At 37.7% G+C, this 26,681-nt stretch overlaps 1 long non-coding RNA gene across 1 annotated transcript; it reads right to left on the bottom strand.

Moving 5' to 3' along the window:
• Positions 1 to 1,429: 1,429 nt before the first annotated feature.
• Positions 1,430 to 23,582, bottom strand: LOC135197080 (uncharacterized). The gene is made up of 4 exons (XR_010310551.1): positions 23,507 to 23,582; positions 22,736 to 22,911; positions 7,708 to 7,893; positions 1,430 to 1,520 (listed from the first exon to the last, which is right to left on the bottom strand). It is a non-coding gene; the product is annotated as an uncharacterized LOC135197080 (long non-coding RNA).
• Between the last annotated feature and the right edge of the window lie 3,099 nt (positions 23,583 to 26,681).

Raw genomic sequence — 26,681 nt, 5'->3', positions numbered from 1 at the left:
TTAGCCCACTGACATCATTTGGTAGCATTTTTGTTCGAGATATATTTCATCGAGAAGCTTTTGTTTTGAAATGCCTTTTTTTTTTTTCTTACTGAGACGACTATAATTTTATACGTTAGAAAACAGGGCATCGGATATAATCTTTTTATCTGTTATTAACATTATTTGGTACTTTAGAAAAACAATTTTGGAGCTCAAAATAACCAAAATAACCCTTACCAGAAACAGATAGCACTAAAGTATCAGTGCGGTGTGAAGACGGCGTCATATAATTCAGTGGGTACGCACTATGAAAGCTTGAAGGAAAAACTTCTGTAGGAAACAGAAGGAAACCTGTGTGTCACACTAGAGTGCTTTATGAAGGTAGGTTTAGCCTACACCTACGCACTTTCGTGTTGCGGGGTGGGACCGCAAGAAACCGTTACAAAATTGACGCGGTTGGGAGAAAAAATGACCGTTATTGGGCGGCGTGGGGCGGACCCGGGCACCTCACAGCGTGTTCCTACGATGCCTAGCGGAGTGTTACGGAGTTGGCGCGGTGTTATGGTCGTTGTTGCTATGCCAGGCCACGCGCTCTTGCGGCTTTGTTACTCCGTGTAGCGGTGTGATGCGGAGTAATAATAACATAATTCATAATAATGAGACAAATGTGAAGCAAATGATGGACATGTAAAGCATAGAAAGTAAGAAAATGAACATGAAACCATAGAAAGTAAGAAAACCAACATGAAAAGCATAGAATGTAAGAAAATGAACATGAAAAACACAGACTGTAAGAAAATGAACATGAAAAGTATAGAATGTAAGAAAATGAAATAGGGACTTGGTTTATACCATAACATGTTCAACTGCAAATATCATATATTATCAACTGAGGTCAAAATGTCTTTAGTCTGTTACTGATTTTTCATTGTTCCCCTGTTAATAACTATGTCCAGTCAATGTTAATTATTGTTTCATTATCATATTTGTATGTGTTCATGTTCATTTGATCATGTTCTCAATATTATATTATTTTTCTTTACCTTGTATGTGATTATATCATTTGATGGCCATATTTATTTCATGTTACATTTCATTTTATAGTTCAAGTTATTTTCCGAGTTCTATTTATTTCATATATCATATTTCATGTTAGATTTCCTTTTATATTTCTTAATGTTATTATTGTTTATGGCCATGCTTTTTAATTTTTCAATTTCATTTCACCAAATCATATCATCATATATATTGCCATGACATTTAAATTAAGCGTCAATAAGGAAAATGTAAATGCAAGGCAGTATTTCAACATATTTATTACAAAAAGAAACATTATGAAGGATGATAAAAATGTACAAAATCATTAATATTAGGAAAATAACTAAAAAATCTTTTTTTTATATTATTAAAAAATAAAAATAAAATTATATTTATTTATACATTGTCGACAGGATGTCAGAGCCCGAATGATGCCCCTGTGGTCTGTCCGGTCCCTGTTATCCTCCCCAGAACGCGCGGCAACCTTCCATCCAATCGACCTATGTTTTTGTGAAAATTAAGAGGTTAGTTGTGGAATTATTGATATTCAGTGTAAAGCGAAGTCAATCATGTTTGGTACATTTCTAAAATGTTTAAAAGATAGTTGTTTTGGTTACCAAATGATTATTTATTATTGTAAAGTCAGAGCAACCTACCTTATAGAAAATGAATGCCAACATCAGGATTGCACTATTTTTACACCTAGTTTTTATGAAAGTTTGATAAATATATTACGAAGTGCTAATAAGATGACCTCTTATCCACAGATAAAAACGAAAGTGGTATATGAACATTTAATGAAAAACAGTGACTATGTTCCAAATATTGAAAAATTGTATCCACTATTCAACTGGAAACTAATTTGGAAACATGTAAATAATAAGTATATAGAAAATAAAAGTAGAGAAATTTTGTTTAAGTATGTTCATGAAGTTTTAAGTACAAATGATAGGCTAGCCATGATGAAAATAAAAGACGTTAAGGAATGCGGTTGTGGATGCATAAACTAATATGCATATGGTATATATTTATGTCCTTTGGTTAAGAATTTGTTGTCCTGGGTATTCGAATTGCTTAGAAAATGTTGTAAATTAAAAACTAATAGCAGGTTAAGGATTTTAAAACTAGATTTTGAAGCAAACTCAAAAAGGGATGAAAATACAGCAATGGTAATAATAGCAGATTTTATTTCAAGTATATGGATGGCAAGATATTTGGGAATAAGTACTGACCAGCAAATTATTAAATGTATTAAGAATAGACTGTTAAATACATTTAATGTAAATATTATAGGATTTAAGTCTAATGTTAAAAAAATTTTCACGAATCAGTGTTTCTAATTTAAACACATATTTAGAAAAATAATAAATTGTAATAATTTTATATTATACATAGATCTTATAATGTATATACAAAATTGTAAAATATAATCTTGTAGAGTAATATTTCTTAACAAAAGAAAAAAAAGTATTGAGGTTCACCTAAAAACACAAAAAATCTACCTAGGGAGACGCCGCAACATGTGCGTGCCATTTATTAATCGTGTATGAAGGCGCCGTAAGGGCACCGCACGGCGCGGTAACATCACGCCATAGCACTCCCTCGCAGGCTGTACTACGTCGCACCATATCGCACCACGTAGGGTGTGGTACGGTGTGGCACAGCACCGTGCGGGTTCTTACCTCTTTTGTTGCGAGGCCGCGCCACACCGCATATGGCCTCGTGCGACTTCATCAACCCACCAGACACCGCTCAAAAATTTGAAATGATTTAAAATCGGGGCGGCGTTGCACGGCTTTAACGGTCATCGCCTGCCCCTGCCAACAAGGCGGCACGCTTTTGGTGCGTTTATAGTGTGGTTTGTAATTTAAGGTGGGTACACACGTGAGAGCCGAACCCTGTATGTGTAACTGAGTTACGCATATACGGTTACAAGGTGTCAAAATGTTGAGGACGAACCGTAACCATGTTAAACATGTAACCTCATTACAATCCACTGCGATCATCAGTCTGTCTCTGTCCGGGTTGTTTACCGACGATGGCCTCCATGCAAGTAGCAGCTGCCCCGTATATTTATACATATTATTTAACGAAGATGAAGCGAAATAAAAGAAGATGGTGGCAATCAAGGTTATATACTAGAAGGGTAGAATACAGTGGTCGGGAATTACTCGCCGACATGAGATTCCAAGAAGTTTCTTGCCGCAATAAAGTCTTTTCTTCGTAATAACTAATAAATTGAAGGGCCTCTTCCTCACTCCAATCAGCCATGGTAGACATATACGTACTGACTGACCAAAATAAGGGACTCTACTATGGATGGCCTTGTTCCTAGTTGGTGTCAAGAAGTTCAGCAACCTCTGTTGATACGCGCGTAATACAGGTCCCGTCCACACATTGCGTAACGTTCAAAGAGACCTCCCTTTGATTCGGGGCCCAAAAACCGACAATTGCCGGGACGGAGGTCGAATGGAGCCTCGAACCTCGCGGGTTCGAGGAACCGTCCACACTTGCGTTTTTGTTACAAGAATCGGTTACAATACAAGGTTCGGTTCGCACGTGTGTACAATGGTGTCTTGTGATCCCATGCCATGACAGCCCGCACCAAGAAAAGTGCGTAGGTGTGAACCAGTCTTTACACGTCCAGTCTATACAGAGGCGTGACTGCAAATGAGTTGCAGACACACGGGCTACATTGGCGCCATTCGCGCTGCCCTCTCGGCAACAGACATTACACAAGTTCAACCATCCTACAACTTCTTTTTGTCAAATTTTTGTCGAATTTAGTTGATAGTTTGTGTTTATTTACCATGTTAATCAACGGAAAAAACTTACTATAGGAAAAATGATTTATTAAGAAATTCTGCTAATTTTTTTTCTTTTATAGGCCTAGTAATCATTTTTCACACATTCCATCAACATACTGCCTCGGTTCGGGAGTGGAGTAATTCAAAATTGTACTCTCTCTCGTGCAATATAATGATTATGTTCTCTATACTAAATTATTATTATTATTATTTTGATTATTATTGTGCTCAAGCTGAATCGGTTCACTTAAGGCCTGTCCACACTAGGAAAAGTTGTTTGCAAACAATGTTTCCTAGTGTGGACAGGCCTTTAGGCTAGTGACATCAGTAATCCTGGCAGTTTTAATACCAGATTTTTATTTACACAACCTGGCCATTGTTATGAGTCAGAATGGGATATTTTGAAGTGTCCATAGGTCTACCTGCTGAGTCATCAGTAGCCATATGCCTGACTTAAGCCACACAAGGTGTCTGTGAAGTGGGACTTGGGTTGCTATTATATTTGTATGTTCGGTTTGTCGGACATTGCGACAGTGAAAGGACCTGTCCCTTTAGTTAATACCATGGAAATGATATTCTAATTTGTCCATTATTTTCATTATTATGAATACTATAAGGGTAATAAATAACAAGTTTTGGGTTGGAAATGGCAGTGCACCATATTTGTTCGTTGCATAAAATGCATTACAGCGACAAACATCTGCACCCTTCTTTACCTGACCCATCTGTTTTTGTCCACGATACCAGTCAGGCATTACCGCAACGTCACGATTTTTAGTGTCAGGTTTAGTGCCACTCTGATTGCTATGAGTTATATTTTGGCCGCAAGTAAAATTTGGAATAGCTTGCTTAGTGTAGTTGTGGAATCGTCTGCCCTTTAGATGGTGAAGGGAGGAGCAGTTCGAACTCATTCCTGCTTACTGCTGACGTCTTTTGAATTCAGGTCTCTCTCTCTCATTTTGGTTATTTATTTACCACATTTTCCTAAAAATTTTCTCTATGTCTGCAGGGTAATTTTCAGTAGGACCTCTCGGGTTTACTATAGTCCGCTGACTGTTGGGTGTACGAATATTTTTGTCTTATTTTGTGACATGAATTTCCTGTGCTGGTTTTAGGATTAATCCTCGTGGTTCCCCATAATTGTAGGAATGCTAGAAACACAAAAAATATATCCAGTCGGAAATTTATATGGTTTATTTATTTGGGTAAGAATTAAAAGTTTTATAGCATTACCTTTATGTAGGTGTTTGTAACAAGCATTCTTCGGTGTCATTTCCCTTGCATGGTAGGTCTATAGTTTCACTATATATTAATTTGGCCAATAAATTGAAACTTTTCATTGTCTGCGTTGTCTCCATATTGATCAAATATGCAAATACGGCTTTCCAGGAGGCATGAAGAGCCGATTTCCGTCTATTTCGTCATAGGCCCAACGATATTTCCAAAGGCCAGTAGTAATTCATGGGAGCTTTTTCGTTTTATTCTCTGACATTTACTATATCATTGTGACTCTTCATTGTGTATTTTCGAAGGTAAAAATCGAGTCTCGATGACGTTTTATTTTTAATAGTTACCCATAAAAATATGTTATGTTTGTGTTCTTTGATGAGTGAATGGGTCCATTTTCTTTATCAAACGGGACTCAAGCAAAATCATTTAATTGTTTACTAGAAGACTAATGATTAATGAAGTTAAGAGTATTGAATGTAGCTTAAAATGAAAGGAAAATTGACCTCATTACCAAAAACTAAAGGTAAATTTAATTTATTAATGAAATTTTTTGACCGAACAATATAGAGAAGGCTATATAGGCTAATATGATACAGTACAGATGAGATAACTTGAAAAGTTACCGAAATAATGTGAGAAATTTATCGTGTTTATGTTTTCATGTTCACCCTATACCGAATTGTATCGTCCAGCGAAATTTCTCACATTACTTCGTTACATTTTTCATGTGATCTCACATGTATTGCATCTATATATACACCCTCTTCTATATTATACTGTCAAAAAACATTCATTAATAAACAATATCTCCGTACAGAGAATTAATAAGAATTACCAAACAATAAAATGAACAGCGTAGCGGAAAGTAAGGATAACTAATTTACGGTTTTATTGTCCCATTGAAAAGGTAATATTGAGACTCAGATGAATTTAATGTCCAAATACAACTGGTTGCAAAGAATCTTGAATTTATTTGAGTTAAGGATGTGGGAACCTTTGAAAAAATTGCTTGAGGTAAGTGGATTTAATTAGATTCCTAAGAGCTTAAGACTTATTCGAAAATATTGATATGCCAATTCAGAATAACAGAAAAACGCTTCACAGGCTGCTGTGAGCAAGAGCCCGTGCTGGCATAATAATCATAAAAAACAAGCAAAACATAAAGGCTTATCCCTGAGATGGTTGAATTTATTCCTATCCCATCAGTAATGTTGGTAATGAAAACTTACGGTACAAATGCATTCAAGGTTAATTTTTTTTTTAACTTTTCATCATTTGTTAAATTTTCCACCAATGTTAAATTTTACTTCCTCCGGTGTGAATTTACTCCACAGTGCTGTCCCCACTCCCCCCCAACCCCCAATGTTAACCTCTCCTTATCTTCAGAGAGCATTCGATCTTATTTTTTCCAACGTAAACCCACGGTCCAGATAGACCGTGCGTAAACCTATCCTTCCATAGCAGTTTCGCCAATCCTGAGATCCTCCTGATATCCTAATGGTCACTTTCTATCTTCTCAAGAATTTCGAGGGCTGGGTATGCTCTCCTGCCCATAGGATGACCTGCAATGATCCAGGGGTTAAAGTTTAGGCCACTTAATACTCAGCGGTTACACTATCGAAATTGCCAGCTAATTTAGTGTTGTCACTCATTTTGGAATTCACTGTAACCTGGGAATAGTTTCCACCCAAATGGGAATATATAAGATTAGGTTTACCTGTCCAGGATTCAGATCTAGGCCTTTTGGGGCTATAGCACTTATGGGAAGGACGTTAGCTATATCAGACCCATCTCGATAGCTGAGAGGGCTAAAGTCCTTCCCAGTTCCCATAAGTGCTATACCCCCAAAAGGCCCAGATCTGAATCTTGGACAGGTAAATGCACTAATCTTATATATATATATATCCACCAAGGCTAAAATGAATTTAAGGTCCTACATAGAGATGTTAACCCAAAAGCTGCCCCTGTTACTAACTAAATGTGACATTTGAGTCACGAAGTGATGATTTAAAACTTATTCTGTTGCCGTATGAATTGATGATGGCTTCAGCCAAGGGGTCTCTGGACTAGAGACCTGCTTGGTCACCACTGACTGTGATGTAAGAGTTGTAGGAACCTCTCACCCAGACATTTTCCCCCCACTGGCTCCTGAGGACACAAAACAAGTTATGTGAATCAGGGAAATGTTGGTCTAGCGCCACTGAGAGATGTTCTCCTTGTGGCTTCTAAATGAGACAATTGACACAAAGCTACTACATGAGGCTACACAGATGCTCAAGAGATGTTCTCCTTATGGCTTCTAAATGAGGCATTTGACACAAACCTACTACATAAGGGTACACAGATGCTCAAGTCAAGAAAACAGTATATAAAGCAATAAAGAAGAGTTGTCTCAGGCAGCTACCAGTGAGCTCTACCACTTAAAAGATATAGCAGCAGTTACTGGAACGTCATACTTAATAACTACGGCTGATCCAGTCAAGTATGCAAAACATAATTTTCGGATGAAAAACTATGTAGACACAAAAAGTCTTACCACAGATAACTTGTGAAACACCTTGCCCAGATACCCTATAGGCTCTCCAGCCAGTTAAGCAAAACTTGACTGAAAGAGGTGAAGAGTTTCAAATGGGCACAGAGAGAATCATACCTCCTGAAGAAGGTAGGTTCTGGAACGGTCTGTCCAGTGACTGTTAAGGAATTTGAGAAAATGTTGTTGGACGTCATTGGTTGACAGGTTCTTCATTTCCCAGGTGCTGTCTCCAACGACAAAGGCCTGTAACACATTCGGCTGCTGGTGGACGCCCAAAACCTCCATGACGCCATACAGCCATGACTGGAAGAAAAAGGAGAATGATGGAGTCTGTTTATTTGAGCATGAGGTGTTCCAGGCTTGTGGCTGGGGGTACACATGAGCTGTGACAACAAGTCATTTTCGTTTCTAATCTACTGTATTTCAATTCATTCATACTTTATTAATTGACAATCTGAGTATAAAGAATAACATAAGTTCAGTGTGTCTGTGTACATTAGAAGCAAGTACTTTAGCAGCCCTAGTTTTCTTTTTTTATGATAACTGTCCATCGTTTTCCACCGAACTGTACCCATACAGTGAAATTTAGTTCACTGAAATTTGTGTGGCATAAGTAGGGGAAAAAACCCCATTGTCCCTCAACACCTAAGTACTAATCCCCAGGTAGACGATTTTTCTACCTGGAGATAAGCACCTACGTGTGAAATTTCACACCTTTTAATGAGGTGTTAATTACTTTTTCACACCTAAATTGACCATAAAGGTGTGAATATAACAAATAGGTGTGAAATGACACAGGTTCCCACGGTCATTTCGGGGCTGCGCAAAACTCTACGGTGATGAAAACCCTGATTTCAACCCTAAACCCCCCCCCCCCCAAAAAAAAAAAAAAAAAAAAAAAAAAAAAAAAAAAAAAAAAAAAAAAACTCCTCATACTCTACGGGAGGTAAAAACGGGATTTCAACCCTAAAGGCCCCCCCCCCTCCCCCCAAAAAAAAAAAAAAAAAAAAAAAAAAAAAAAACTCCTCATTTACTCTACGGGAGGTAAAAACCCAGATTTCAACTGTCAAGTTTTCGCTCCACTATTGTATATATTGTATATAATTAGTCTTATGTCTTTATTACTTTCTCTTTACTTCCATAAGCACGCCATCTGTTGATTCCATAAGCATGCCATCTGTTGATTGCCCCATCACTTTTCCTTCAACTTTGTCTTGTTCCAAGTCTCTATTCCTATTACTCCTTGATATCCTTAGTTTTGTTTACTTGGGTACTTCCACCCGCTTGTTAAGTTAGGTGTATTCTTCTTCTATTGAAGACAGTGTTTGTGGTGCTACCCTAGTTATCTTTGTGTATTTTGTAATTTAGATATTAAGTTTAATAACGTTCAGTTATGGTGTTACTTGCTAAAATGTTTAAAGTGAAATGCTTTGTTATATTGATTATTGTTTTGTGTTAACTTTATATAAGTAATTACTAATTATAATCTTAAATGACTGTCGAGTTTCGTTCACCCGATCAGTGTTTTGCACAGAGTGGATATTTTATTTTAGTGGAATATTTTTTTTTATGCTTCCTACTGAGTATTAGCTAAGGCCATATATAAGCTGAAGTATTTACCACTGAATACGAGGACATTCAGCTTAGGAATGCATAATTTGGGGGCTTGTACGGGATTCCAAATCTGTGCTGAGTGACTACAAACTGTTGAAATTGGTTTTGAACGCTTAAGAACTGTCTGTGAATATTTTCTTGATTTTGTACCTCATTAATTTGTACAGCTAGTGCCACGCTACGCTGCTCTTCGCTTTCATTCAACTGTGTTTGACAGTACCAGGCAAGAATACACCTCATCTCACCTTAAACCAGGGTAATGTATTTTTGAAGGATTAAGTCGATAACTATTGTTAATTGACAGGGATCTCTGCATGTATTGCCTCTTATGCCCGCCTCATTAATACTTTCCGTAATAAAGGTCACCCTCGCTATCATTTAAAGTGATAAGACACGTTGTTCTTAAGTTACCTTGTACCTCGTTGATTAGCTTCCGACCTTTCGGATTAGCAAAATCCACTTTACCTCTTTAAAAGTCTTCTCATTACAGAAGTACATAGTTCATTCTCGCACTTTTAGTGTACCTCGAAAACTCCGTGATATCTAGACTTTCTGTAATTACCGAATTGCGTTGGTTTGGTAATATTTAACTCTCCAAGATTCGTGACATGTGATTTTGCCAGTTTGCTACGTAATTCTTAGGTAATTACCATTCCGTAACTAGCAGTTGTAGTAATTCGTATTTGGAATTACTTCTCCATGCTTTCAGTTAGCGTTCTCTTGTAAGTACCGTAATAACGTTGGGCTGCAGTTAAATTAAATTCATCAGTATAGGTTTGTTTTCGCAGTAGTAAATATTAGACTACTTTATATGTAACTTTATATATAACCTGTTACTTTTGTTTTCGTAATTACATTCAATGTAACCTTCGGAACAGCGCGCATAGCCACTGATACTTCGTTTTTGTAAATACAAAAACTTATCGAATGAAAAACATTAGTTTTGTCAACTATCGCAGTTGAAGTGAGTAAATTAAAGTTTGGTTAGCTTACTCGATGTGTTAGGTAGGTAGAATTTTTGTATTTACGTAGCTTACTGGATGTGTTGGGTAGGTAGAATTTTTGTATTTACGTAGCTTACTCGATGTGTTGGGTAGGTAGAATTTTTGTATTTACGTAAGTGTTGCATAGAGTAATCAACCCTTGTTCAAAATGCCTTTTGATCTAGATAGCTTTGTTGGAAACCCAAAGGAGAAGTTGAATACGCTCAGGTATGCTACTAAACAGGATTTGAGGGAACTTGCAGGAAAATGTAACATTGAAGTAGATCCTGCGCATGTGGAGGTTAGAATATTGAGTGATATTTTAGAGTATCTAATCAATCAAGGGATTCTTGCAGATGATGAGGAAGTGCAAACACTCCGAATTGCAGCAGGAGTACTTCCACCTGTTCCAGTGGACACAGAGTGAGGGAAAATAAGGCTTCAATTGCAACTGGAGAAGGAAAAGAAAAACAGCCGAACGTGAGCTTGCTCTGAAGAAGGAAGCAGCCGAACAAGAGCTCTCTATAAAATATGAAAGCAGAAGCAAGAGAAAAGGAACGAGAAGCAGAGATACGACACCAGATAAAACTTCAGGATATTTCTTTGTCAAATAAAATGAGGAGGAAGCCGCACTCCCTGCTACGTTTGAAGTTTTTAAAGCAAATAAGCTTGTACCTGAATTCGATGAGAAAGATCCCGAAGTTTTCTTCCAGAACTTCGAACAAATCGCAGAAACCTTAAAATGGCCCGTAGACTTCTGGTCTTTGCTCATCAGGAACAAAGTGAAGGGTAAAGCTGTATTTGTTGCTTCACAACTAGTAAGTGAGAGATTATACTGTGTTAAAGAAAACTATCTTGGATGCATACTCCATTACCATAGAAGGGTATCGACAAGTTTTTAGGAATTCTGTTAAAGCATTCAATCAAACTTTTGTAGAATTCTGTAGTATCAAAAGTAGGCAATTAAGTGGTTAGAAAGAGCAGGTGTTAATGACTTTGAATCATTTAAGAATCTGATTCTTCTAGAGGAATTTTAAAGGACAGTGCCCACTCATATTTCCACTTTTATTTTATCCATCTTAAAATTGAAACTCTGGTAAACAAGGCAGCTAGTCTCGCTGATGATTACCACTTAATCCATAAATCACAAAAGGGTCAAACTAACAAATAATCTCCTTCCATTTCTAAATCTCCACAGGTATCCTGTGCTTACTGCAAGAAAGAGGGCCACATAATTGAAAATTGTCCGCTTCCCCAGTGTAAAACTTCTAAGGCAAAAGGAGAAGGTAAAAATGCCCAGACAGAGAGCACCTACCATGTGACTACTCTCATAGAAGGGTTGCAGCAATTTGAAGGATTCATCTGTGATGTTAATGTAAATGGTAACTCACTGAAGTGCCTCAAAGACTGGTTTCTCTGACTATGCTGGCAGACGTAAGTTCAGAGAATTTAACCTATACCAAGGAATTTGTAACTATTTCAGATCTAACCTCTTCTAGGACTTTGCCGCTTGCTGAAGTGGAAATTGTTAGTCCTTACTTCACAGGAAAGGCGAAAGTAGCAGTGTTGGAGCAAGCCTTACCGTGTTCTCGAGTAAAGCTGATCTTTGGTAATGATCTAGCAGGGTCGCAGGTAAAAACTAACTATTATTACAGATCCTGAATTAGTAATTCGAGAAGGTAAACCTATAGAATTGCCACCAGCTGTAACTCAGGTTGTGACTAGGAATACTCCCAGGGCAGGACCTTTGAAAAATGACCGTAAAACTACTGGAAGAACTATGGAGGCCTTAGACCTAGTAGATGTAAGTCAAAAGGAGTTTAAAGAGTTACAGAAAGAGGACCCCAGCCTTACAGATCTTTGGAAAAAGGTGAGAATTCCAGATGAAAATCCTAAATTGCCATATTTCTATATGAATAAAGGTATCCTTTGCAGGCATTTCAGGTCACCAAGAAGTAATTCTAACCATACTTGGAGGGATTGCCACCAAGTAGTCATTCCTCAACCTCTAAGACAGTCTTTGTTAGACCTTGTTCATTCTGCAGAGTCCCACTTAGGGGTCAACAAGACATGCAAAAGAGTAAGTGAAGACTATTATTGGCCAGGCCTTGGTGAAGATATTAGGAACTATGTAGCTTCATGTCACCATTGTCAGGTTACGGGTCAACCTAACCAAAGGATTCTGCCAGCACCACTTCAGAATGTACCTGTACCCAAAACACCTTTTGATAAACTCATTATAGAATGTGTCGGCCCCTTACCAAGGACTAGGAGAGGGAACGAGTACATACTGACAGTTATGTGTCCCACTTCAAGGTACCCTTTAGTATTTGCAATCAAAAACATAACTGCAAAGACTATTATTGAACCTTATGAAGGTTTTCAGAGTTTTAGGATTCCCTTAAGAGTTACAATGCGACCAGGGAAGTAATTTTACAAGCAATGTCTTCAAACAAGCTATGCAAACGTTGAACATTCACAATGTTAACTCCTCTGTATATCATCCACAGACAAACGGTACCTTGGAAAGGTTCCATCAGAACCTAAAGAATCTTTTGTGTAAGTACAGCAGTGAAACGGCAAATCATTGGGATGAGGATCTCTATCTCCTAATGTACATCTTTCGATGCACCCCACATGACTCCACAGGGATATCTCCCTTTGAGGCGTTGTTTGGCCGTAGACCACGAACGGTATTTGGTATGGTGAAAGAAAATATTTTGCGTCTATAAGAAAAACTGATTATTTTTTATTTTTGCCTTTTATGAATTTAGATCAGCCTTGTTTTTCTAGGTTTAATTACTAGTTTTTAAGAATCATTTTGTGGCAGAATAGCCATTGTTTTTGTATGAGTTTTGTTTATTTTATTTTTGAAATATAAGTGTCCGTTGTCTGGTCATTTTAAGTGTTTAGCGTAAAGTGCTTAATTTAACGTTTCTCAGTGTGGTTAGGCGCCTCCTCCCCGTTTGTTTATATTACCGAACTATCGTTTTAACGATTGTTTTTTTTTTTTTTTTTTTTATGCGAGTGTTTATGAACGTGTCTGAGTGATGTCTGGACGTTGGTGCTCGGACACAGTTCAGTTCGGGCTTGAGCACTCCCTTGATATCATACCTTGAGCAGCATACTTATTTGGACTTTGGAGGATGACTATTTGGCTGTTTATCTGGACGACGATTCTTTGGATTACGCTTTGAATCCTCGCCTTGGTCTGTTGTCTGCAGGTTCTCTTGTCACCTGCGACTCGAGTGTCTCCTGCCTCGACCTGCGGCTCGTGTACTTCGAGTAGAGACTCGCAGGTGCTCCTGTCACCTGCGACTTGAGCCAGTCCTGCCTTTCCCTGACGAGGAGGAATTCCCAGGGAATTGGTGCCGTCGCTTTCTTCTGGCACTTTCGTCTCCATTCAGCTGCTGTGGTTTTGGGAGCTTGCTAGCTCGTGAGATGGCCTGTAGGGAGGCTGACGCCAGGTAAAGACAGTGTCTCTCTGATTTTCGTTTGGGATCGCCTTCCCTTTATGGTATTACTCTGGCGTTCAGGACCTGCCCTGTTAGCTGACTTGGCGAGTGGATCACGGCCCTAGTTTTGTCTCTCCTCTGATACATCCACTGAAGTGAGAAGAACTATACATCCTTTTGTATTATTTAATCTTATATATATATATATATATATACATATATATATATTGTCATATTTGCGTCGAGACCATATAACGTCATTCAGTAGGTCTATTATAGACAAGGTTTTGTATGCTTAGTTTTGTGTTGATAGGTAGGATTTATAATGGTTTTCCTTTTTGTTTTATTTTTTCCTGTCTTCCTTCTTTTTTGAAAATTAGTATTAGGGTATTTTTTTTTGGTTTTTCCTGGCCTGCTAAATTGTTGGATCCAATCAAGTTTATTATTAATAACGGTTATTTCTCCTGTCTTTGTTAGGACTTAGCTTCTTAGTTTTAGGGAATCCAGTGTGTTTCTAAGGACTGGTATTTGTCCTTCCTGGTTATCAAGTTATGTTATTTGTCATCCGACAAGGTTGATCTAAATTGTGTTATTTAAGTATTAAATATTGTTAAGTTTTCTTGAGTGTTTGTTTCCACTGACCTTTAGCACTGAGTTACATTTATTACTGACAACAATTATTATAATAAGAACTTTTATAACTACCCCAAGGGTTGTAAAAATTCCCAAGGGTTGTAACAGCGTCGGAAACCAGAGGAGACTACCAACACTTTGCAATACATTAAGGACCTTAAAAGTAAGTTTCATCTGATTTGGTTTGTTCTAACCTGCTTTTCTCACAACAAGTAATGCAGCAACTGGCGAATAAGAAAGCAAGGTTAAGGGAGTTCCAGAAAGGCGACCAGGTACTTTTATACCATCCGATTCCAGGAGCTCCATTGAGAGAGAAGTTTGCTGGCCCATATACAGTCTTAGATAGTCTTTCTAAAGTAAATTATGTGATTAGTACCCCAAATAGGAGGAAGGACACCCAACTAGTTCATGTGAACTTGTTGAAACTATATCAAAGTAGAGCTAATAGTGGACCACCTAGAGTAGCATTAATGACTACCTGAACTGTTTTGTCTAGAGACATCTTGCCTTTTGCTACTACTAATAATGACTCGGATGAAGAACCGGAACTAATATGTTTTAGTGACTTATCTAACTCTGAGATAATGGGTAAGCTTGACTCCTACTTATCACACTTGCCTAAAAATCAAAGAGACCTAAACACCTTACTCTCCAGTTTTCAGGACTTGTGCACTGATGATCCAGGAACCTGTAACCTGGTTCAACACATCTTGCTGGAGCCGGGAACACAACCAATCAGACAACCATTTTACAGAGCAATAGGAAAGAAGCTTGAATCCATAAGGTCAGAGGTACAGTACTAGATAGATCACAACTTAGCAGTCCCAAGTACCTCTCCTTGGGCTTCACCTTGTATACTTGTACCAAAAGCTAATGGTAAGTTACGGCTATGTGCAGACTATTGCAAAGTGAATAAGGTAACCATCAAGAATTCTTTCCTTTGATATGGATCAGTGATATTTTAGACAACATAAGTAATTCGAAGATTCTGACTCAGATTGATTAGCTGAAAGGGTACTATCAAGTACAACTGACCCCAAAGGCCCAATCAATCTCGGCATTTGTGACACTCTTTGGCCTATTTGAATATGTTGTTATGCCTTTTGGACTCTCCAATGCTCCTGCTACATTTCAGAGATTGATGGCAGAAGTAATCAGATTTAGCAAATGTCTGTGTACTTGGACGATATAGTCATAGCAAGCATGACTTGGGAGGAGCATCTGCAGACACACTCAAAACAGTTCAACCGACTACGTGCTGTAGGTCTCTCAATCAACTTGGCCAAGAGTTCATTCGGGCAAGCAAAGGTTGTATGCCTAGGTCATCATTTGGGTAGTGGAGAAATAATGACAAAGGATGCTAATATTGAAAGTGTAATGAACATGCCTGTGCCCAATTCAAAATCCCAACTTAAGGCCTTTCTAGGTATGGTCTCTTATTATTCTAAATTCATTAAAAATTTTGCTATTCTTGCTGCTCCATTATATGCACTATTATCTAACAAAGTAAACTTTGTTTGGACCAAGGAATTAGACAACCTTTTCCATCAACTTAAAGATATCTTTATCTAAAAACCAATTCTAAGGGCACCAGACTTCTCAAAGGAATTTTTTATTACAGGTGGATGCCAATGGCACTGGTTATGGGGCTGTACTTCTACAATCTTATGCTCCCAATAACACCAGCTGCATTCCAGCACTGCATTACCTACCAGTAGCCTATCACTAGATTCTTCAGAGGAGCACAAACCAGATGGGCTACCGTAGAGAAGGAGCCTTACGCGATCGTGGCTTCTTGGCAACACTTCCAGCCCTATCTTGAAGGTCCTCGCCGGGTCATTGTCTTTACTAATCACTGACCACTCGCATTCCTCGACGGTGCCAGACTCAAAAATCTAAAACTCTTACGGTGGTCTTACATCCTGGCCACCTTAAATATTCAGCTTAAAAGCATCAAAGGGACCAACAACACCATTGCGGACACATTGTCACGCCTTTCATCAAGCTCTTCAGCTGGATCCACCGCTACGGACCCATCTTAGTTGGGGGGAATTGTCAAGTTTTTGCTCCACTATTGTATATATTGTATATAATTAGTCTTGCCTTTATTACTTTCTCTTTAACTTCCATACGCATGCCATCTGTTGATTGCTCCCTCACTTTTCCTTCAACTTTGTCTTGTTCCAAGTCTCTATTCCCATTACTCCTCCTTGATATCCTTAGTTTTGTTTACTTGGGTACTTCCACCATCTTGTTAAGTTAGGTGTATTCTTATTCTATTGAAGACAGTGTTTGTGGCGCTACCCTAGTTATCTTTGTGTATTTTGTAATTTAGATATTAAGTTTAATAACGTTCAGTTATGGTGTTACTTGCTAAATGTTTAAAGTGAAGTGCTTTGTTATATTGATTATTGTTTTGTGTTAACTTTATATTAGTAATTACTAATTATAATCTTAAGTGACTGTTGAGTTTCGTTCACCCTACCAGTGCTTTGCACAGAGTGGATATTTTATTTTAGTGGAATATTATTTTTATTATGCTTCCTACTGAGTGTTAGCTAAGGCCATATATAAGCTTAAGTATTTACCATTGAATACTAGGATATTCAGCTTAGGAATGTCATACAACCCTAACCCCAAAACTCCTCATATCAATAATTGATAGAATATCTTCCGTAACCCCAAAAAGCTTACTATGTGAGGCTTTGCCACTGGCCCTGCCAATCTAATTGTTATCCTTGGAAATTTCGACCGGTAGCGAATCCTCCACATCCCCGGTCATGAAACTAAAACAGAAAATGTATCTCCCCCTTTAAAAGCGTTGTAAGTGATCATGTTTTCACGCCCGGCCCCGATTGCTTTCTGCGTTTCGTAAGATAATTGCGTTATTCTCCCGGGGAATGTACTCTTGAATATTATATATAGTGTCCCTGTTAATAGTGATACATATATTTACTTAACTCGTAGTGTTCGAAATATAACCCGTTCCTGGCATACTCTCCCGAAAAATTCATGTCAACCAAGGCGATTGTTAACTTCTTGGGAATACACGCTCCAGATGCCTGATCGATTAATATAGATGATTCATTCGTTCCGATGATATAAGTTTTATACTGATAAAGCCTCATTCAAAGTGGACATGGCGTTATAGTGCGGGGTAACTCTGTTAATCCATAATTTTGACTAATCCACGTTCAACTGGTTCAACTCTCCATTTATATCTATACCCAAAATCCAGCTGTTATTAGACATTTCTAACCTAATTCTCAAATCCACTAATTCTAGTAAATACATGTCAATACTTTCTAGATCAAGGAGCAAGGGGTAGTTGGTATGTATACCAAGCGATTTAGGAGTCCCCATGACACTTGTTTCCCACCTAGCAGCGTCCTGGAAGGTATTAGCCGCGAATGCTCTAATTTACCAGACGTCCCATTATCATAGTCATTAAACAATCCACTCCATCCTAACATAGTCATCGCAATGGGTTTCATATTTTTTAAGTTTAATATACGATTGATAGTGAAATATCGGACAAGATTCCACCAACATCTCATTCAAAAATATGGATACGGATTTGAAAAGTGTTACTTTTTCCGTAGACAAACGCTTCCCTACCTTCACCCATATTTCAACGTGATATACTATAACCCCGAAAAAAGCTTCCGATTCGGGAACCTTCTTTTAACATCCATTGCTTAGTATTCCCATCCCTTTTCTTTAGAGGAATAACCTGTAAATACCTCGAAAACTGATCAATGACTATTTAAAAGATATTCATAACCTTCGTTACAAGGGGCGAGTGTAGACATATCAGCCAGATCACTGCTAACGGTTAACCTGAGGTTTTGGGGATATCACCTTTCTTCGAAGGAATTTCTTCAGTGTAACTTTATGTAAAGCATAAGAGGGTTGACTCTTTATATCATTTTTGACACCATCTCTAAATAATATATTTATATCGCTAAAACTGTCAGGGTATTCAACATATTCGTATATCTTTTTCAATACCCGTAGCTGCTTCTTAGCCACCACTGTTAATAAATAATTTGACATTCGGTTTCACCCGTCATATTAGTCCTGAGCTGTAAGCTATCAGGTGCGAGGTCAACCAATAGATAACCATTCATATATAAAAATGAGTCCATCCTAATTATATCACTTCTTTCAGCTCCGAATGGGAATAGAGTAATATCCATACATTAGGAAAAGAATTTATTAGTACTATTTCCGAGTTTCTAGAAACTTTCTTCAGGGGAAATCTAACGCAGGATAAAATTCATGAGAAAAGGCTCAGAAGGTTTAGGAAGTAGATGCGCCAAGTCTCCTTGAAGAAGACTCCGCTACTGAGCAAGAAGGAAATATTTATGAGTAGGGAAGTCGGCGGCGCGATTTTATTTCTATTACTCCCCATAGTTGCGGAATTAATAGCAAGTCTCTTCAAATAATAATAACACCTTATCACTGATAGGAACTGTTTTTGAAGGTAGGTAGTATAGTACGTATAGCATATGAGAATAGACTGTATTCTTCAGGAAGGGATATACCGTGCAGGACACTTACGAATTATTCTAAAAAATAATAATAAAATAAAATAAAAAGAATTTGAAAAAAGGCTAAGTTGACAAGAAACAGAATCCTACAGCATATTATTTAGAGGACTTGCAAGGGGGAGACTATTAAAAGACTTTTATAAAGAAGGGTTAATCCCCGCCGACCTCCTGCAGCTCCACGACATCAATATTTAAAAAAAAGAGGAAGAGAGGAAATAGGACGCAGTACTACATGAAGCGGAGGGAGTAGGTACCCGAAACGATTAAATTCGTGGTTGGATGAATCTCACCTTGTTCGGGTATGAGCCATCCTATTAAAAAAGCGTTAATATTTCCATCTACTCCCAAGAATAACTTACGAAAGGTTGATGAAAGAAAGAAAGAAAGAGGGGCAGGAGAAGGGGGATCGGATGTGATCGGAAATAACATTAGTAATAGTAAAGGCGGTGGTAATGGTAATAGTATCAGTTATACCTCCCCCTCCTCCTCCTCCTCCAGCTGGTAAAACGAAGAGAGCTGTTATACCGTTAAGCGGGATTAAGCAACGTATCACTCAGGAACGTGGATATCCTCCCTTAAATAATATCATTCCCATATCGTTTAATGAGAGCCAAATCCATTACGCCACTGGTATAATCCAATATCTACGAGACTCGGGAACTGTTGCGTGGGACATCGAAGGGAATTTACTGCCCTCGCCCCATCTCCCCTTGTTAGTGGATCGAAGAACTAACGCAGTAAACGTAGAGGATTATCAATACTTGATAAACATAGCGGGTATCAAGGAGTGGATGATAAGAAATGGCGTTTGAAAAAAAGTTGAATATCTGACCGGGGCATAAACGAGATGCGGGAAAAGTAGGAGAAGTGATGGAGAGGATGGGACTCGAACGATTTTGATTAAGGACCTCTTATTAGGAACTTTCGTGAGGAAACGAGTTATAGCAGGAAGACGGCCAACACTTGTCTGGACAGGCGCAACGATATGGGAATGATGTTACTTAAGGGAGGATTTCCACGTTCCTGAGTGATACGTTGCTTAATCCCGCTTAACGGTATGTCAGCTCTCTTCGTTTACCAGCTGGAGGAGGAGGAGGAGGAGGTATAACTGATTTAACCGACGGAACTTTACGTCTATCTCCCGTGTTGTAAATACTGAGACGAATGGGTTTGCGAGTTTCATTCCTTACACTCATATTAACTTTATTACTGTTACCATTACCACCGCCTTTACTATCACTAATGTTATTTCCGATCACATCCGATCCCCCTTCTCCTGCCCCTCTTTCTTTCTTTCTTTCATCAACCTTTCGTAAGTTATTCTTGGGAGTAGATGGAAATATTAACGCTTTTTTAATAGGATGGCTCATACCCGAACAAGGTGAGATTCATCCAACCACGAATTTAATCGTTTCGGGTACCTACTCCCTCCGCTTCATGTAGTACTGCGTCCTATTTCCTCTCTTCCTCTTTTTTTTAAATATTGATGTCGTGGAGCTGCAGGAGGTCGGCGGGGATTAACCCTTCTTTATAAAAGTCCTTTAATAGTCTCCCCCTTGCAAGTCCTCTAAATAATATGCTGTAGGATTCTGTTTCTTGTCAACTTAGCCTTTTTTCAAATTCTTTTTATTTTATTTTATTAATATTATTTTTTAGAATAATTCGTAAGTGTCCTGCACGGTATATCCCTTCCTGAAGAATACAGTCCTATTCTCATATGCTATACGTACTATACTACCTACCTTCAAAAACAGTTCCTATCAGTGATAAGGTGTTATTATTATTTGAAGAGACTTGCTATTAATTCCGCAACTATGGGGAGTAATAGAAATAAAATCGCGCCGCCGACTTCCCTACTCATAAATATTTCCTTCTTGCTCAGTAGCGGAGTCTTCTTCAAGGAGACTTCGCGCATCTCCTTCCTAAACCTTCTGAGCCTTTTCTCATGAATTTTATCCTGCGTTAGATTTCCCCTGAAGAAAGTTTCTAGAAACTCGGAAATAGTACTAATAAATTCTTTTCCTAAAGTATGGATATTACTCTATTCCCATTCGGAGCTGAAAGAAGTGATATAATTAGGATGAACTCATTTTTATATATGAATGGTTATCTATTGGTCTTGGAGGTAGCATGATACAACTTGTTTAATCAGTGGTTGTGATAAAAGGGAGCATCTTTAATGACTCATAGTGTCAGTGGGTGGATCTGCAATCTCAAACGGTTGTGAGTATGTTCGGCAGTATATACTCTTGAATTTAAATACTATGTATCAGTCCTTTGTCAATGGCTTGAAAATAAAGCCGAAACCGGTCAGGACCTACACCCTGTCTCATATTTTTCACCTGTGGATATGTGTGAGATATATATATATAATATAATATTTATAATATTATAATATTAGTGATATATATAGATATATATATATATATATATATATGTATATATATGTATAAATATATATATGTGTGTGTGTGTGTGTGTGTGTGTGCGCGCGCGTATGTGTGTGTGTGTGTGTATGTGTGTGTGCTTGAGGGACCGTACAAACGAATGTATAGATGGTTAGAAACCAAATACTCACGGTAGCAGGTTGGATGTTCTTTGTTTACAATTTTGTTTATTTGTCTGGGTGGCTTCACACCTTTTGCCCTCTTGTACTTTTTTTTCAAAATCTATACATTTTACATATTTCTTTTAAAATTCAAGCTGAAATTCTATACTTTTACATTTTAATTTTGAAATTTAAGCTGAAAATCTATACTTTTTGCAATTTTATTTTGAAATTCAAGCTGAAATTCTATACTTGTCATATTTTCATTTGGAAATGCAAGAAGATAATCTATACTTTCAACATTTTCATTTTGAAATTCAAGCTGGAAATCTATACTTTTTACATATATATTTTTTTTTTTAAACCAAGCTGAAAATCTACATATTGTATATATTTCAGTCTAGTTGACACCTCCCCTGGCTGACATTCACATTCTTACAAAAGCTTTCTTTGATGAAACTGAACCCTGTAATGTTTCTTTCCAGTACGTTATTAGAATTTAAACTTTTTTTGCCTCTGCCCAGTTGATTGTTTACTCTGAATGTGTGCAAAAATCCCACTGTTCCCCTGTGCATATCTTATAGATTATTTTTACACTCTGTTGTATTCTCCAGTGTTTGACAGGGCTCAATTGAACTTGATGTACACGGTTTTATACTGGTCAAATCGGCGACTCGTGGGAAAGTAGAATAGTATAGCATAAAAAATGTATAAGAGATGCACAGGCGGACAGTGTAACTTTTGTGCAGTTTACTGAAAACCATCATTAATGATAATCAATAGTTGATTCCGATAACATACCGGAAGGAAACGGTATAGAGTCTAGTTCTTTCAAAGAAAGCTTTCGTAAAATATGAGTATCAGGTTATTTTATTTGTAAATTCATTTGTAGACATTCTTAGGCTATCCATAGCCCAACGTTGGTACCAGCACGAGGTTTGCGCTGCATACAAATATCTACTACATACAAGTCTATATAGGCTATGGATGTAAAAACCAGTACTATACTCTGTTTTTTCCATCTGTCCATCCGCCTGTGGTGTTTTTGTATGGTAACACTGCGTCCCGGGCTTTAGATAGTTACATTCAGCTTACATTCAACGATTATAATATTATCCTATTTCGAATATTAACGGTGTAATTCGCATTCAGTAAATTATTAAAACACTTTTCAGTTACAAATGTACACCCAGATATCCTTTTATTTACCTAAAACTTACACATAACGTAACTATCTAAAGCCCGGGACGCAGTGTTACCATACAAAAACACCACAGGCGGATGGACAGATGAAAAAAAAAAAACAGAGTATAGTCTCGGCTTAACCTAATGCAAAATACAAGATATCTTTTACTTAACTGCAACTGGTCCTTTCGGTCGAAGACTTCTGACTCTTCATGTTTTGGTGAAGGTGGAGTAGAAACTAGTTCTGTAGTTTCTTGGGGTTTACACTTGCTTATTGTGCTCTGACTTTTAATTTGGTCCCTTGTATAACTGTTCCCTTCTAGAACGCCTTTCTTTCTACAACTGGTTCCCTGTTATACAAAAGTTTGTTTAGGCCAGCATCCTTGCGCCTAAAAGCATCGTGCAGGCTTTAGCATAGCAGTGGCCAGACTGCAGGCAACTGTTGCTAGACCTAACTACATACCATGATTAAATTCAACTAAGATTTGACATTTTCATATATCAGCCTATGGAAGAATATTGCATATTATCACATACTACATAATGTGATGTTACGATTGCAACCACATGCCTGCACAACTTGGTGCAACATATGTAATCACTGTCCTAATTCTCACTGCTTTGCTGCGACGTTATTGCAGAAATACGAAGAACTATCAATTGTTATGGCAATATGTTTAATTCAGCTGAACTCTCATAATCACACGAGTCACGAAGATGATAATGAGGAAATCTTCATTCAATAAGTTTAAATATACTTTATTTGAAAATATGTATAAGAAGAGCTTTCGAGAACTTGTTCAATTCTCCATGTAATTCAGATTGACGAGGAGACTCGAGCAGGTTCTCGAAAGTTCTCGTTGTATATATATTTAATAAAATGAATGTTTACACTTACATCAACGAAGGTCTTTTTTTATCATTATGTACTACAGTATTGCATACCTTGCAAGATGGGGAGAGTTGTTGCAGTGCAATTGCAAAACGAAGGGAGAGTCAAGTCTCATATCGCCTTGCCGCGTCGACGAACGCGGTTGCAACCGCGTGATTAAATTCAAGTATTAACGCATATCCTGACACTCACGCGCGTACATATGCACACTAAATCATAGACATTCTCAACCTAGAGTATCTAATTGGACGCCCTGATGAATTGGAAATCAATTCGTTTTTTTTAAATCCAAATGTTGCCGAGGCTGTTTACCATTGACATGAATAGGCGAAGGATATGCAGGTGTGACAACACCCGCAAAGGTAAGCAAAGTTGTAAATAGGGTTCTGACGTAGACGCAAATGAATTTTTCTGCTGTTGCCCCTCCCTTCCCTACTCTACTGAACAGGTGTGTGAATTTTTTGTTATTAATCTGTTTGTATGTTCGGCTTCACTGTCCCTCCGGAATATACATATTGTAAATTTTGACCACTGCACATCGGTTCTCTGCAAAATATCTAAGCTAGTCATATAGATGAATATATATATAAATATCTATATATATATATATATATAATATATATATATATTGTGTGTGTACATAAATTCTTCTGTTAAAACAGGATATGTCTCAAGCATAAAAGACCTATTAACACACTCTGGTTTTAAAGCTAAGGACTATATTTTGGTGGACTAACTTCAAGGGTGGAAGTTAGTCCACCGAAATATAGCCCTTATAGCATTAAACCAGAGTGTTTTAATGGGGCTGGAATGTTAAGACGAAAATTCGCGACAATATTGATAGCTAGGGTGGAGCAAGGTATATAGACGACGATCATGACGGCTTCTTCCCTTAGTTCTTAAGAAAAGTTTCTAGTGTGTTGTCTTCCAAGATTGGTAGATTCTATAGATTTTTGCGTCGACATAATATATTTGGGGATGAACGCAATTTTAGTAATACAGTGCGTGTTCCAGAGAATGTCATATCTGCAGACTGCAGTAACTACATGTCAGTTTCTATTCTCCTTGTGCTCCGCAAAGTTCCAGAAAAACTAATTTTTAAGTCACAGTGTAGCCTAAGTATGTGGGATCTAGCACCGCCATCATGAATTGTCAATTCAAGATGGCGGTGGATCTAAAGGATTGTTAGCTGATAGTCAATATGAATACAGGATTTGTTTGTTTGTTTGTATGGTGTTTTTACGCTGCATGGAACCAGTGGTTATTCAGCAACGGGACCAACGGCTTTACGGGACTTCCAAACACGCCGAGAATGAACTCCTATCACCAGAAATAAACATCTCTCAGTCCTCAATGGAATGCCCGAGAATCGAATTCGCGGCCACCAAGGTGGGACGCCAACACCATACCGACCACGCCACTGAGGCATATACATACATGAAGCAGTTAAATGCCTTCGTTGTTCTTTTAGATTTGGAGTGCCATTTGCCAGAGAATCTCCATAAGGGTTTTGAGAGTAGAGCAATTCAAACAGATTTCAGTGCTGCTTTCCATTTAGTAAATCACAAAGCATGCATTTATTTATAAACTTCAGAATCTTGGAGTGGGTGGATATGTTGTAGGTGTACTTCAAGATTTCCATACAGGTAGGCAGCAGCGAGTTGCTGTTAATTGGATCTGTAGCGAACCCTGTTTTTAGTGTATACAAGTGATACAGCTGTCGCTCTGGAAAACAAGATTGTTTGGTATGCCGATGATGCAACACCTGTGTCAATATAGTTGGACGGGTAGTAGGCTGAACTTCGGTTAAACGAAAACACTATTGAATAGCACATCTCTGGAGCTTTAACTATTTTAGGTGTAGCTGTTGACTCACATCTTACTTTTGAGAAACATCTAATGACTGTTATCAAATGCCACACAAAATTTCTGTATCATTTGTAAGGCCTCATATATCTATATGATATATATATTTTATATAATATATATAAATACATATATATATATATATATATATATATATAGTATATATATATATATATATATAATATATATAAAACAGTGATAAAATCTATGCAACATGTTTACATGTTTTAGGACTTTTGTCCTGTCTTTACTAGAACTAGCAAGTATATATAATTATATATTATATATATTATATATATATATAGATATATTATATATCTATATATATATATATATATAATATATATATACCGAAATTATGTATGATAAATTCGTAAAGTAACTAAATCTACGGGCATAACCAGCCCTGTTTCACTAGCAGAACCAGCCCCGTTTGTTTCAGGGAATCCCTTCTCCCCCCCACCCCCTTTGGATAGCGGGGGAGGTAGGATGAAACCCCATCGGACCAGCTGTTTTGCCGTGATTGAATGACAGACGGCGGACAGACGTAACGCCCATTATAGTAAGATATACTGTTCTCCGGTGTGGATGTCTGCTTCTGCCAGAGATTCTTAGCTTTATTTCTGGGCTCAGTTCGTGTCGCTGCGCGAAATAATCCTTTAATCCATTATTTCTAAGGTAATTTTTTGACAGAGCGGTTCGCGGTGGTAGTTTCTAATCCCTAACATTATATACAGCAGTTATGACTGGGACCATCGATGGATGTTCTCTTATTTCTCAATTGTTCATAAAGTGTATTTGAACAGAGATCTTTCACATTTACAAATGATTCGTGATCTCCTTTTCCTGCCGAGAGCAACAATATTCGCTGAAGAGCAGAAGCACCAATATGCAGTCAATGTTCAGCCTCGCTGTGAAACTTCTCTCAGTTCCAGAGGTCCTTTATTCCCCACTCCGTTGGACTGTGGAACTTCCAGCCTCCCAGAGGATATTATGGAACTGGAAATTCAAAACTTCCAAAGAAAAAGCAGTGCATGACTGCCTTTAATACAATTCTCCTTGCATTTTGACAATGTAATTACAATGAGTTCAAATTATTTACTAATTTGTTTATTTGTTTTTCCTCTTTTAATAAGCGATCTCTTTCTGTATTTCCCATTATCTTCCGTTACTCCTTTCCAATGAACACCTTAATATTCTTTTGAAGCTTGAATTTCACGCTAGTGGCTCCTTTTGGTGGGTTTGTTCCGCATGAATAAAGGAGTTCATGTTTTTTTATAATAATAATTTTATATGCGGAGAGAGAGAGAGAGAGAGAGAGAGAGAGCTCCCATAGCAATGAAACAAAAGAGAGAACGGAAG

The sequence above is a fragment of the Macrobrachium nipponense genome, chromosome 23 (assembly GCF_015104395.2).
Source record: "Macrobrachium nipponense isolate FS-2020 chromosome 23, ASM1510439v2, whole genome shotgun sequence".
Classification (NCBI taxonomy): Eukaryota; Metazoa; Arthropoda; class Malacostraca; order Decapoda; family Palaemonidae; genus Macrobrachium; species Macrobrachium nipponense.
The sequence above is the reverse complement of the archived record's forward strand: the minus strand, read 5'-3'. Positions and strand labels throughout refer to the sequence as shown.